The sequence below is a fragment of the Perna viridis genome, chromosome 1 (genome assembly GCF_037379345.1).
Source record: "Perna viridis isolate PV_CMFRI_1.1 ecotype Kerala chromosome 1, ASM3737934v1, whole genome shotgun sequence".
Lineage (NCBI taxonomy): Eukaryota > Metazoa > Mollusca > Bivalvia > Mytilida > Mytilidae > Perna > Perna viridis.
In genome coordinates this window covers 59410542-59424531 of record NC_142445.1, presented here as the reverse complement: position 1 = coordinate 59424531, position 13990 = coordinate 59410542, and the positions used below count along the sequence as shown (strand labels likewise).

Sequence of the window (13990 nt, the reverse complement as noted above, 5' to 3'; positions counted from 1 at the left end):
TGCATAAATTTTAACACATAAAATGCTTCTTTCAATAAAACGAAGAAAGCCTTCTATATTACATATGATTAACTTCATGTTATTTATTAACACTCTGCTACAAGAATACATGAACATGTATCTGCAGAAGGCAAAGCTTAAGGTGCTGGCCTTTCCTTAAAACAATTGAATGGCAATGTGTTATGGGTGTGTTAATAGGTCTTCATGACATTTTTACAGGCTAGTCCATTCAAATAAAAGGTAACCTAGTATTGCAACAAAAGTTGTCTGTAAACTTGTATTGATTTTAATCTACAAACATGCAATAACTACATATTTAACTGTCTTAATCTCCCACAGAAGGATTTTGAATTATGAAAGTAAAGTTTTTATCAGTTACAAACATGTACTTGTACATGTATGCTGTCTATAACTATCAACTTCCTTAAACCAGGAAAAATGATCATAAAATATCAAAATATTGAAATGAATTGAACAACAGATTGCACTTGGTGTTGTGCTTGGAATCCCTGACTTGCTCAAAATATAATCAAGGGTTAGTTCATCAAACTGGAGAGAGGTTCTAACAAAACTGAAAACTGGAATCAGGTTTCTGCTTGAAAGAACCTAAGAAAAATGTGATCAACATGCTTATTTCTTTCAAAAACTAAGTGCTGTAAAACAGAAAACAGAAGTTACAATATAAGGAACATGTACAGCCAAAATCCAGAACAACCAACCATTGACATTGAACAAGTGTACAAACTTAGTGAATGCTGTTAAGTCACATCACATGGTAGGGGTATAACAAATTGTGTTAATACTTTCCACATGCCAAGCAACTACACAAATGTAGTAACACTTTCTATTGTAGTAAGATGTTCAGATAGGTAGAATCTTCATACTAAAAAGTACATGTACAAGGTACAAAAAGTTTTATGTACATCACACTTTACCATGTGTACATATATCACAACACCATAATTCAGTATCCCACATGTGACAAGATTAACAAGATGTTCTGGACTTGGGACAGGAGCAAAAGATGAGGTGGGATTGAACCTACACAAAATGAAGTCAGCTGGAGCTCCAACCCTCCCCCTACATCTTCTGTTGTTGATATTTATCAGATAGGGCCCCTACTCTCCCCTACCTATTGAAAAGCTACTCATTATACACATACATGTACATGTACACACAGGAACATAAGGTGTAAAAACTTGAAAGAAATACATTGACTTGTATACTGTATGTAAATTAATAGAAGTTCTCACAATAATTCAACCTTTTATAATTTTAAGTACATTGTACATATATGTGAAAAGCCAAAAACAAGGAAAGTACATGTACTAGAACTATCTTTTTTATACTGCTTTATCGAAACTGACATGAACTTCAGTAAAGCCAATGTACGAAATTTCATGAAAGAAGAATATTCAAGGTTTTCAATTCTTAAATTGCAAATCCAGAATTTCAAAAAAAGGAAATGACTGGTAAGTCATCTTGCTAGGGTTAAGGTGTTAGCAGCAGGATGACCTCAAAACTTGACCTCTGTCATGTCATTGACACCATTAACATATTTCTCACTACATCTACTACAGCTTGTGACTAATTTGTTTTCAATATGACATTTAAAGCAGAACTACATGTATAACATAACTGACAAAAGAAGTCAGCATTACAGCTGTCACAAGGATGCAGAACTGCAGAAAGCCTAAGGGAACATAATAGCAATATTCCATTTCGCAATTCCCACTCTGCTGAATAAATGATGTCTTTAACCTGTGGTTTGAATATATCTGTCACAATAAACAAATGAAAAAAAACAAGTTATTGAGTCCTTTGGGATATGGTTAAAACTAATTAAAATGAATTTAATCCAGTTTGTTTCAAAAATCAATAGAAACACAATACCACAGTACAAACATACAATTTAAATTTTAGATTTCTAACCTTTAATCAAGCTACCAATCTATGTTACAAGTTTTCAATATTAATTTGACATTGGAATCTTTATACTTCCATTACCATAAGTAGCTTGTGATAACTATCTAAAGTTTATAAACAATCTATTTAAGGCAAAAATGACATAAATAATTTAGGACACATCTTTGTACAAATATTCCATGCTTTCATTCTCTAATTCATCAAAATGCCACAATTGTCGGGTTAACCAAGCTAATATTGTTTTCTTTTTTTTCTAAGGACAAAATATACATTGTATGAAATTTGTTCATAAGGCTGTTGACTTTTAATGTAAAAGGTTGCAAAGAGCAGAGATTATAACTTATAATATAGGCCACTGGTACTCATTTCTTGGGAAAATATTTCTAATTAAATCATTTATTTTCTTAAGACCATAATCCAAAATACATGATGCTATAGTAATAGCAATATTTACTACTTTTTCATTCCATTCAAGTGTCTTTAAATGATGATGTCCTATGAAGCAAGAAATATGATGTATGAAAAATGCACCTGACTAGCATATACATGTACATGTAATTTACCAAATGTGTATGTACCTGTAGAGACATTTTTAACCATGTTAGTAGGAAATCTATCGTTGGTACACTAAACTTTATGTGTAACAAACTTGTTTTTTCTTTTGAGTACATGTAGATCTCAAAGCATACAGCTATACATTTAAACTTGTACACGTACTGTGAAGGTACTATTGTTCGTGGGTTAACAATTTTCGTGGTTTTCATGGAAAGACCAAACCATGAAATTTAGTTTCCAATGAAAAGCAGAATCCCATTGATGTGTATACTGCAGACCTCAAAACCATGAATTCAAGAATATATGAACTTGTGTTTCTTCCCTAAACTACAAAATTGGTATCCATGAATTAAAGTACTTTCACAGCAGACCAATTTATTTCAAGTATTTATAATTACAGGGTGTGAAACTTCATTTGTTTGGTGGTCTACTTCCAAGGTAAAACAGGTAGTCCCCAGAGGGTAATGATGCTTCTCTTCTTAGATCTTATGAAAAATAAGGCAAAATTTAGATAGCCCATAGGACTACCACAAACACTTTTCAAGTAGTCTTCTCTAAAATTAGGGTAGCACAGGACTACAGGACTATTGTTAGTGTCAATCCCTGGATTACATTTTGAGCAGGCAAAGGGCAATACAAATGAATTCGCTTATAAATGGTCAATTGAGCGAAGTTTACCATAAATCAAAGTTGCCATAAACTCTTTTAAAAGTCCTAAAATGCAAAAAATCCAGAAAGTTTTATTTCAGTTATAAAAAAGTAGCAGTATTTTTAATGCAAATATCTAGTTTTAATACAGAATGAATGGACCTTTAATCTGTCAAACTGACTGACAGTCAATATCCAATAACCCAGTAACACAGGAATTACAGGGTCTAAATGATCAACACAAATTATTGGGTCTAAAATCTTTCTACATTAATTTAACCTGATTCAATCCTAGCAAACAACATTTTTTATGTTAAAATAAAATATAATGAACTTTTATCCAATTAAAGTAACTAACAAAGCCACAATAAGGCTACTTCCAATATGTCAACAAATACAAGTAGCGGTATGCAATTACAAAGTAAAACATGTATACATATTACACATGAAGTAAAGCAATACCTCTGTCAACAATCTAGGAGTAGTCTCCCTTGCAAAACACTATTATTAATTTCTATTTAGTCTGGTCAATTACATATCTTTTCATTTGTATTGATCTTATAAAATGCATGTGGAGACCTAAATTAACAATTTATTAGTATGTAGTTCCACTACCTACTGCTACTAACAAAATAGACCCCTCATCCAAAAACTATTGGCTTTCAAAAAAATTTCCTCCCCTTGATTTAAATCTTTTATTGCAATTTTAAAAGAGTTTTTCTTAAATCTGCCCATTAAAAATGTTATTCCACCCTACCTTCTCATGTTTCTGAGCTCTGAGTAAGGGAACAATAAACAAACTTACTGATGAGTTTGACCTGAAAGTGTCATTAAGGAGAATGATTCATTTTTCAGGAGGTAAAATAGGACAAATGTAACTTATATGTAGATATAAATTTTTTTTCTACCTGTTGTGAATGAAAGGTCAAATTTAGGCCAAACAAACATAGCAGTATTCTCATATTGTTAAATTGAAGGGTGAGATAAAACCAATGTTCCTTTTTCAGTGTAGGCCAGAGAAATTTATCTGTTCCATAGATTTTACAATGCTAATTTCCAATACACCTTTCTATAATAAAAATATATTCAATCTTGTCTTCTCATAAAAGTTTAAATTTCCATATTTGCTTTTCATAGAAATTACAATATTTCATTAACTGTTCTTTCCTTCTTCTTCTTTGAGTTGATTCAAATTGATATTTTGAAGTCCACAAGGGAAAATTTTTCCAATAAAATCCCATATTATTTATTAGGAAATATTTGCTCCGGTCTGATTTTAGCTCTTTTTGGGGGGGAGGCATGGTACTGAAAAATATCATCTACTCAAACACTTCACTAGTTATATGCAGTTTGCATGAATACAAAATGAACCTGTTAGAAAGGAAACCAATATTCAAACATTTCCCTTCTACATAAACAAAAATATTTCATGGAAGTGTAGTAAATACATGTATGCACTAGTGAATGAATTATCACTCATCTGTGACATCAGACAAGAGTCTTTAATATTTTGTATAATAAAATACACATACATCATGTTTTATAATATTCATCGTTTCACTACACTCTGTCATTACTTGCATGTACATTGTACATGTAATAGCAAAGTAGTAAAAACAGCAACATTAGTGATAACTATTGTGTAGGCCTTAGGAAAGTACTGCTGTTGATAGATGTTAACTGCCACAATGGGAATAGGGACAAAAGCAGACATAATGAAGACAGTGTTCAAAACATCAGCTTCATAGTTAATGAACTCAATCTCGCTGTACATTTACAAGACGGCAAATGCTGAAGCACTTTTTACTTCCTTCATTAGTATATGTACCAAGTTCAAAATAAATGTACTTGTATATAGCAACTAAATCAAATGAAAATTTGACTACCAAATGACATTCAAATGACATTAAGTGTCAAACATTATATAGTATTTACTTAGAACAAGTAAATTTTGAAATGTTTGGAACCATAAATTGATATTGGCACAAATAAACTGAATGTTACTAATAAAAGTTTTTACAGTATTTGACTAAGGTTATCTACAGAAATCCATACATCTATGTTTAGTTACTTTCATATTCAATGATTGAGGTTATGTTTTTCGTGTCAAATCAATAACCATATAATTTAACAATGGAATTAGATCAACAGGTTTCTGTTGAAATCTACCTGAAGTATACATGTATATACAATTATGTAACACTTCAAATGTATGTCTTCCATTTCAGTGAAGAGACAGAGCTTTGTAATCCTGACAACACAGAAAATGAAAGCACTTTGCAACTCCAATTACTTACATGTACAAACATGTATGATTTGAAAACAACTTTCATTAAAGAGGGTTAACTCCATACATGTATAATAGTTGGCTAAGGTTAGTTCTCCATACATGTAGTTTGTACATGTAAGTCTACAAGTACATTAAAGAAGGTTAAATCCATGCAATTATATTTGTTGGCTAAGGTTTGTTCTCCATACATGTAGTTTGTACATGTAAGTCTACAAGTACATTAAAGAGGGTTAAATCCATGCAATTATACTTGTTAGCTAAGGTTTGTTCTCCATACATGTAGTTTGTACATGTAAGTCTACAAGTACATTAAAGAGGGTTAAATCCATGCAATTATACTTGTTAGCTAAGGTTTGTTCTCCATACATGTAGTTTGTACATGTAAGTCTACAAGTACATTAAAGAGGGTTAAATCCATGCAATTATACTTGTTAGCTAAGGTTTGTTCTCCATACATGTAGTTTGTACATGTAAGTCTACAAGTACATTAAAGAGGGTTAAATCCATGCAATTATACTTGTTAGCTAAGGTTTGTTCTCCATACATATAGATTGTACATATAAGTAAATACCAAACAAAAAGTTCTATATTTGATCCATGAATTTAATTTAGTAAGATACACTTAGTTTACTCATTGATTCTATCAGCAAGAAGCCAATCCCTCTAAGCAGTTTTCAGGTTAAATCAAAACTATATACATTTGTGTGAACAGATGGTCATTGAACATATTTTCAAGTCTTTTTTTTAATTTTCCTCTCCAGGTACATAATTGAATATATGTACAAGTAATCAACAGGCTAATGGTTATGATAAAGCAGTATCCCAGGGGATGTAATGACCAAACAATTACCTGTCTTTTGAAATCAATAAAACTTGTGATCAAGTACATGTAGTATTGTGTTGAACACAGCTGATTGTAAACAAGTTACATGTACATGTAACAGCACATGCATGGTATTTAATCTGCCAAGTATAAAATGTATTCCAGTATGAACAATATGAATTTACCTAGTATGTCATGCACAATTGCACATACCTTTAAAACAAATCTGCTTTGACAAAAGGCCTGTTAATAAGATTTAATTTATTCACATATCCCATGAAAATATAGCATATACCTGTATAATCCATATATTGAATCAAAACAGTATTGCTTAATGTAAAATGCACATGTGTCTTCTAATAATAGAGTTCATATGTTTACAGGACCTGAGAAATAAAATCATCAAGTTGCCCATTAATTTGTCACTATACATGTTTTTTATGACAGAAGTTATGCATGATACATATTTGTACTGTATTACTATGAATTATATAACATGTGGTATCTGTAAACTTACTACCATGTAAACTGTCCACTCAAGGCCATATGTACATGATAATTATAAAAATCATTATAACAAACAAAATTGAAAAATGAGTTTAAATAGAAGGGCATTAGTTACTAGGACACTCAAATTCAGATAAATGCAACCACATTTTCCACCAGTAAAATATATAATGCATTACTTTTTCCACAACATGATCCTTAAATTTAAAAAATAGTTGCTTCATTAGTAAGAAATTACTGAAAACACTTTACTAGAGGTACATGTGCCTTATTTTCCAAAGAATGTTTTTTTTTTTCAATTTCCACAGTTAGAGAATTTAATAAAAACAAATAAAACTGGAACCATTCTTGAGCAACACACTAATAAGTGAATATACTTTACATGTACATGTATGTACGAAACATTTATAGCTTAGTTTCTACTTCCAAACCTTGGTTATCATAACTGTATAATACAACTTTTAGTCTTGCTTACATGAAGTGTTACTATTTAACTCCTTTAAAAGTAAATATGGTAATATATCATGAAGTTAATAAAATACAATAACCCATTTTTTGAGAAACATAAACACATAAAATGTGATTATATGCAAATAATACTGTACATGTACTAGACAATGAGATATTTAAATCTCAGGCAAAGTTGGTTCAGTTATATTATTATTTTGTTAAGTCTCTAAAGAGCTTCTACTCTTAAGTTTTTTATGCCTATAAATTTCTTGTATTTGCATTAACTGTTAACTAAAAGGTGTTCTAACACATGACTGTTTTATGAATAGATTCAAAGATTTAAATACTTACATTGTACATACATTGTATGCACAAAAAATGTGTTGGGAATCTACTGAACAAATACAATGTAGATGGACTGGTTGGAATAATCAGCATCATTATCAATTCGGTTGCTGACTATTAATATGCGTTAGGCACAGCCTAAACCAAGCATCACACTTGTACATTTTTCTTACTTTTAGTAAAATCATTGAAAAAGGGACGACAGCCAATAGGGGTGAGACACATGTTGTACAGATAAATAGTTGTCCATTATACAGCGTTCCAGATCTAGATACTGTAAAATAAATAATTTTTTTGGTAATTTTTTTCTTGATTTTGAATGACATATTTTAATTTTAAATCAATTTAAAGGCTACTTATATTTTTATGTCACTTCCTGGACCCATTTCTGCAGGCCTGTCTGATACCTATTCCAGTTAGACTGAACGTCATGTGATGCTTGGTATAATTTGAATTGTTATATGCTTAGTTTTCGAACTTTCATAGTCCAACTGATTTATAACCATACATGTAAGTCTTAATTGTAAAGTGCATAATACAACTATATGTCAAATACATTGTACTTGGATAAAATAAAAATAATTAAATTTTAACGATAACATTTAATAATCACCTCAACAATACACCAAATACATTCGTTTAAATTGTTTATGATCACTTATCATTGATTTGAATAATTATTGCTGCAATCAGCGTTATGAATGTAATGTTTAGGTAAAATGTATTGAAAATTCCATGTTAACACAATAGATCTACAATATAATGCACATACTGTAAATGGTTAAGCAAAGTACAATGCTCATAAAACATGTAAGGTAAGGCTACATATAAATGTACGAGGAAAACCTAACAAATTGTAATTTTTCATTGAAACATTTCCTCGCATGAAGTTGTAGACAATTTTGGGACACACACATCTACATTATTTTAGTTTTTATTCAACCATCAACCACACTCGTGCAAAATAACACATAAAGTAAACATGGTGATAATGATAATGGAATAGAGGCCACTTAGTACTATAAACTGGGAACATAGCACTAAAGCCAATACATGTAACTGCTTATGCATTGCTAGAAATTAAGCCAGCTTCTTATATTCCATGAAGGGTAACAATTTAAAAGACACAGGAAAAATATTTTCATTAACTACGACTAGAAATTGGTATGAAGAAAAATTGACCAAAAAACAAACCAAACTGATATTAAAGTGGCAAATAAAACGATACAAGACAACTCCCTACATGTGTGTAGCTTTATGGCATTTTGGGGATTAGAATTATGAATGAAGTTACAAGATGTCAACCAAATTAACACATAAATTATGCCAAAATCTTACATATATACAACATACAATGCTGTTTACTTACGCGTAAATAAATCATATATTTTGGTATCAATCTCCTATCACCTACATAAAGTAAATTGATGTTCTGAACTGGAATGTTTACACACGATTTTCAGAGGTGAAATTTACCAATACACAAAATGAAGAATGTTGACGCAAATAGCCAATGACAGAATGTTTTACAAGGAAATTTTATCACGTGACTATTCTATAAAACACGTTTGTGAGTTGGTTTGCAGACAATTCAGTTAAACATGAAAAACTTTGCATTGATTTAGATTTCGAAATAATTTTACCGATTTTCAGGAGTTTTTATCATGCAGCAGTCGTATGGGACTGATGTCTTCGGCGACGTCCGCGTCCTTAGGAGCAGGTGCGCTACATGGCCGTTTCGCCCGTTGACCCATTCGTCCTTTTAATACATCAAGTTATGTGCTACTTTCAAGCGTCATCATCAAAATCAAGTATAACGCATTGCTGCAGTACGTGATTATATTTTTAATATTTGTACATAGTATTTGACTGTAAAGGAGATAAACTTCATTTATTTAATTTATATGTAATGTGTTTTCCATTGTACCGTTTTTGCTCAAGCCATAACCATTTACCGAAAGTGTATTTGTGCAAATAAAACTGTATATTGTCTATTGTCTGTTGCAATCCGTTACCATGTTATGAATTGAATCTCAAAACATTATATATCGTTGTTACTCAAAAAAGACAGTACACCTAGATACAAATATGTAATTCTTGGAAGAGATTCTTCATACTTTGTAAAAGACAATTCCAAATCATCTTCTAAATATACAGAAGAAGATGTTTACAAAATGCTGGATTTTTTTCTCGACAACATATTTGTCCAATGTGGTGGCCGCGTTTTTCAACAAATGGTCGGCATTTTAATAGGAACGAATTGTGCTCCTCTACTTGCTGACGTATTCCTTCACTCTTATGAGGCTGACTTTATAACTGATCTGATCCAAAGGAAGGAACATCGTTTAGCTAGATCATTTTATCTCAGTTACTGCTACATAGATGACGTATCTTCGTTAAACAGTCCAAGTTTCGGGGATTTGATACATCGCATCTACCCCCCAAAGAACTTGAGATAAAGGATACTACAGAAACTGTGAAGTCAGCTTCATATCTTGACCTACACTTTGAGACCAATGGTAAAAGAAACTATTGACCAAACTATAGGACAAACGCGATGACTTCTCATTCCGTATTGTCAACTTTACTTTCATCTGTAGCAACATCCCTTCAGCACCTGCGTATGAATTTTCCTATATCACAACTAATACGTTATGCCAGAGCTTGCCTTAACTATGCAGATTCTTTGTATAGAGCTTGACTTCTAACAATATGACTTCTGGAACAGGGTTATGTTGCTACAAGATTGAAGTCATCACTACAGAAATTTTATGGTCGTCATCATGAGCTCGTGGATCGTTACGGTGTATCCATCTGCACCATGAAAATTGATTTGTTCAACGTGTCATAGTTTTCCTCTCCCCTTTCGTTTACCCTGGATTTGACTTTTAATGAGCAACTCGATGGGTGTTTCTAGAAAAAAAAACAGAGGCGTTTTTCCTACCGGTGCACCTGGTCCATCTTCTCAGTTTGTAGTGGAGTCCAAGTTGCTTATTTCCCATTGTTACTTTGTATGTATTATTTTGGTTACTTTATGTTCTTGTTGGGCGTGTCTGTTTTCCATATCTGGTCTTTGTCTATCCATCTCCAACAAAATGTTTTTGTCTTCGAGTATTTGCTTTGTACTTTCCCATAGTTCCTTACTGCCAGTGGCTTTGGCCAATAGACTTGGGATACGTCTTAAACATGAGTTTATGAAAGTCGATCCCCCTTTTACTGTTGCCACTGTAGTCCTCCACATCTTTAAACCATACGTCAATACTGCTTTAACACCAGTATTGAATAATCTTATCTTCGTTTGTCTTTCCAGATCTTTGATGTTCCAGATATGTCTGTACTGTATAAAACTGTTCTAGCTTTTTTTTATTCTTGCTTTTACATCTTAATCAGTCCTTTCTTACTGATCAACAACGCTTCCTAGTTATGTGAATGTTGTTATGTACTCTAGGGGTTCTCCCGTTTAAGCTGAATAGATTGAAAATATGATGTTGGTCCAGAGAACTTCTTTCGGTTTAACTTCAAACCTGCTTCTGCCGATATTTCAGCTATTTTATTGCTCTTAGTTTGAATGTTTGTTGTGTTTGTGAAAGAAGAGCTAGAACATTGCAAAGTCTACATCGTCAAGCATTGTCTACGGTATCCATTGGATACTCCACAGGATACTATTTTGCAATTGCTTCGTTGTTGTTATTATTATCCAATCAATGATCAAAAGGGGGTGAGAAATTGCGAACGTAGACAGCCTTGTTGGACCCGAGTCATGACAAAACATGACTCAGTTGTCCTATGTATAATTCTAAAGTTAAATGAAGAGTTCCAGTCGGCAGGTTGTTCCAAGAACAGACAAAAAATGACGAAGCGTCTCCAGTGCGATAATTCATATACATCAAAATCCAAAAATATGGCCTGAACGTGAACACAGGAAGCAAAGACAATCTACAAGATGATTCTTTGTGCTGAGATTTGATCAGTGCATGGTCTTTGTTTGCGGAGCCAAGCTTGTTAAATTGGTATCTAAGCTTGCAGTTTACTTTTATCTTCATCATGTTCAGCAAGAACAAACTAAAACTTTTTATGAGACTGATGACGGCATATGATTCCAACTTACTACAATTGCTAAGGTCTCCTTTTTATTACCACCACTTGACGTTCGTCATCATCGACGTCAACGATTTTTCACTCTTCTCCTCTGAAACTACTATACAAATCAGGGCTAAACTTGGTATGAATGTTTCTTAGGGTATTCTGCATAGAACTGATGTGGTAATTTTTTATCCGTCTAAAATTTGGCCGCTGTTACTAAAAATAGAAGATAGGGATCAGACAGACGTTTTTCGCGTATATCTAAAAAAACCGTTAAGTTTAGCCAAATTCTACGGAATAAAAGTGTTCAGCGTGATGAGATCTATCTGTGGTGAACTTTCCGTATCAATCTATTAAGCCATGTTGAAGCAAATCTACAGTTGTCTCAATTTCTGTTTTTACGCCTTTCCTGAGATATGTTGTCTGACCCACATGCCTTGTCATTTATAGTTTGTCTACTCTCTTTATAACAATCATTTTCCGCTGTTTGAATAGCACGAGGTTAGCTGGTGTTGGTGATTGAGCAGATCATCAAACAAAGTGTTTTACTCATGACACTGAATTTCTTTGCATATAATCAAGCAGAAACAACAATATCTCTCGTTTTGGTGCATTTTTACTAGCACAGACTTTTCATATTCGCCAAATTTCTAGATGTGACAATGGCAGATGTCCTTCATCACATGCACAACAGGGAGAAGCATTTTTATTGCTTAACTATTTTCTTATTAATGGTTTCCAGCCTTGTCTTTAACTGTATGGTTCTACTTTCCAGAGAGCATTTTGGTTGTTTCCGACAGTATTTTTGTTTCCTTCTTATAGTTAGCTTTTTCTGCCTCTTCTCCTAGGCTATCCAAAACATTTCTTTTATCCTTCTTGATGGTTTTCGTGGCTAGATTGTATCCATTCTGTGTCGTAGCCGTAGCCTTCTCTACTCCAGTTCTGCTGCGTTTTCCATATTTCTCATTTACTTCGTTCAGTTAATCCTCACATATACTCCACTCTTTGTGTTGATTCTTTCTGTTGACAAGTTGTATGCACTGTCTCTTTCACTCCCTCCCAGTTCTCATCAATATTTGTTTATTTTCTTTTGGCTTTCAATAAAAAGGGTAATGTCACCAATGATATTTTAAAATTTAAACCAGATGTTTTATAGGAAGATCAATCTAAATACAATGTCAGATAGTTTGTGCCTTATTTATAACGGTTTCACTGATGAACTTCGAGACAATTTTCGTATCGACACGGAGTAGGAGTTTTAGTTTTTGTTCATCTGTCAGCGTGGGCAAGTCACATTGGTTTCGGGCTTCAAATAGCGAAATCATATTTGCTCTGTCATCGGAGTGCTTTTGGTAATGTAACAGAAAGTGTTTTTAATCTTCTATTAGGCGTAAGTTAAACGTTTTACAAAGTCGTCTATCAGTCTATTTTCAGAGGGAACACTCCGCATCTAATTTGAGCTATTTGTGATCTATCCTTTCTAGGCATGTTTGCTTTAATATATGGTTGCACGCAAAATGTGTCATTTATGTCCTTATAAGTCCATAGCTTTGGCATGCCCATGTCATTTTTTCTCTCCGCGTAATTTGATGCTCCTGCATTAAAAATTCTATAACAAACTTTGCGAGAAAATTAGTGCTGAGTTATTTGCCATGAACTGTTCTTCTAGTCCACATTCAGTCATAATTTTCTGAACACCATTATACCAAGTATCGTATATATAGTACCTGTTACCTGTTCTTCATTTCAACTCCGAATTCCTGTAAAATCTTGGAATCTCTTGGACTTCATGTGTTGCAAGAGGTCCTTTTCTTATCTGTTGGTGCAATATTTCTTTTTTAAGTTTGACCTTTATCCTAGCAACTACAAGGGGGTGACCTAAATCCAAGTACGTCTGTTCCACTTCCTGCTTTAATTAATGATCTTCTAATTTCTTGCTGATGCTAATAATATGGCAATCTTGTTTTCTGTAGTGAGGTCAGGTAAAACCCATGTTGCTTTGCGTATATTGTTATAGGGAATAGTGTACCTCTAACCACTAACCTGTTTATTTCACATTTCTCTATTATTTATCATTATTTCAGGTCCTTTCCCACAGTTTCAGTTGCCTGAAACTCTTCAAGGGTTACTTGCATTTTATTGCATTCAAATCAGTCCTTCAAAAGATTTACAATCCCATTTTTGAATTTTTAGAAAGACGTCAATATAATAGAATTGTACTCATTTGGCATAGTACATACTTTCATCAGGACAATTTTAAAATGAACAGTGTATGATTAATAAAATGAAGATATAATTTGAATATATGTTAAAGAAAGTATGACCTAGAGTAGAGCCCCGTGACACATTTGTCCATTGATTAT

At 32.7% G+C, this 13990-nt stretch overlaps 1 protein-coding gene across 2 annotated transcripts in view; it reads right to left on the bottom strand.

Moving 5' to 3' along the window:
- The window catches only part of LOC148629623 (neurocalcin homolog), a 30900-nt gene extending 21618 nt beyond the window's left edge, over nt 1-9282 (bottom strand). The window contains exon 1 of one of the 2 annotated variants that reach the window (XM_088554415.1): nt 9188-9282. The gene's annotated coding sequence lies outside the window, so the exon portion shown is untranslated. Of the gene's footprint in view, nt 1-8913; nt 9074-9187 lie in introns of those variants that run through there. The other variant, XM_088554408.1, reaches the window with a different exon arrangement.
- Nucleotides 9283-13990: the final 4708 nt, after the last annotated feature.